The sequence below is a fragment of the Oryctolagus cuniculus genome, unplaced genomic scaffold (genome assembly GCF_964237555.1).
Source record: "Oryctolagus cuniculus unplaced genomic scaffold, mOryCun1.1 SCAFFOLD_169, whole genome shotgun sequence".
NCBI classification, from domain to species: Eukaryota; Metazoa; Chordata; class Mammalia; order Lagomorpha; family Leporidae; genus Oryctolagus; species Oryctolagus cuniculus.
This window is the reverse complement of record NW_027208377.1, coordinates 80,358-81,973: the sequence shown is the minus strand read 5'-3', so window position 1 is coordinate 81,973 and position 1,616 is coordinate 80,358. Positions and strand designations below refer to the sequence as shown.

The 1,616-nt window shown below is 38.4% G+C and overlaps 1 pseudogene; it reads left to right on the top strand.

Annotated features, from left to right (window-relative positions):
* Positions 1-1,332: 1,332 nt before the first annotated feature.
* LOC138848357 (U6 spliceosomal RNA) lies at positions 1,333-1,400 on the top strand (annotated as a pseudogene).
* The last annotated feature ends 216 nt before the right edge of the window (positions 1,401-1,616 follow it).

Genomic DNA, 1,616 nt, shown 5'->3' with positions numbered 1-1,616 from the left:
TGGAAGTGGAGATTCCTAAACTCAAAGTGGAACTCAGATGTTATGCTGGCCTCACAGATTGCAGCTTTCCCCACTTGGCCACAATGCCAGCCCCTCTATCAATTTAATTCCTCAAAAATAGCTCAGTAATGTTGGCATCTATCTCATTTTGTTTTTTCTCTGTTATTATTCAACTTATTGATGTCTTATTTTTGTTCACATTATTCCTCTCAATTGCTCTACCTGAGGTGAGTAGGGCTGCTGTGTTGCTTAAATGAAGTGTATGCTTTAGATTACTCATTTAATGAGTGCATGTCATTCACATAGCACTTCACTGAAGTTCTACTATGTCCCAAATCCTCTTCTAGGCACAGAATTTAGACCACTTTTCTCTTAGGCCCAGATCTTGCCTTTAACATACTACTTGGAATTTAGTAGCTCATGAAATCTGCAGACTGCATAAATGAATGAATATTTTGAGGGCTGTGCTTTTGTGGAGGAACTTCATAGGAGACTGAAGGAATAAAATAAATCAAAAGTATCCACAGTATATAGAATGTATACTATTTTACAAGTCACAGAGAAGAAGAAGAAGAAGGAAAGTAGTAAGACTAGAAAGTTTGTGGCAAGACTAACAGGCGCTGGTCAAGAACTTAATAAGCACATTAGGAAAGCAGTAAGGTTTCTTTTTTTTTTTTTTTTGAGGAAAAGTTTTTATTTCTAGTGATGAAATTGGCTACAGAACATTATGAAAGTTTAAAAATACAAAGAGAAATTGTCTATAATTAATAGATTCAAAATTTGACAATCAGTGAATATCATTATTAGTCATTACCAACAACAGTTATTGATTTGAAAGGCAGAGTGACAGGAAGAGGGAACCACTGCTTCACTCCCCAGACACTTGCAATAGCCAAAGCTTGACCAAGCCAAAACCAGGAACTGGGAATTCATTCTGGATGTCCCATTTGGGTGCAGGGACCCAAGCACTTCTGCCATCCTCCGTCTCCTCCCAGGGTGCACACTAGCAGAAACTTGCCTCAAAGCAGAGAAGCTACCATTCAAGCCAGGCATTTGTATATGGGATGTGGGTGTGTGGTGGTGATAGCAAGCCCTCATGGATAAAAAAAAAAAAAAAAAAAAAAAAAAAAAAAGTTATTTCTATGCCAAGGAAATTACTCTGTAGTCTTTCTCTTATAAACTACGTATTGCTGAACCTAGATAATTTTTCCTTTATTTAACAATGACATGAAAATGTCAGTTGAGTTGGCTTTCCTGAAGACCTTGTTTCTTGAATATTAGTGGCTAGCTGAGATAAATTCTTTTCATCTCTTTCTCGCTTCGGCAGCACATGTGCTTGCTTCGGCAGCACATATACTAAAATTGGAATGATACAGAGAAGATTAGCATGCCCCTGCGCAGTAAGGTTTCTTTACCTCCCTGTAGGCTCTGCTCTCCAGAGGTGAACAGGGTCCTCTAAACCCACTTGCTGCACACACAAACACCTGAGTGTTGTATTCTCCCACAGGTGTTGGAGACTGATATGGTGTTCTGATTTATATTTACATAATGGCTAGTGACATCGGGCATATTCACATGTTTTGACCATGTACATTTCTTCTGAGAAATGTCTATTC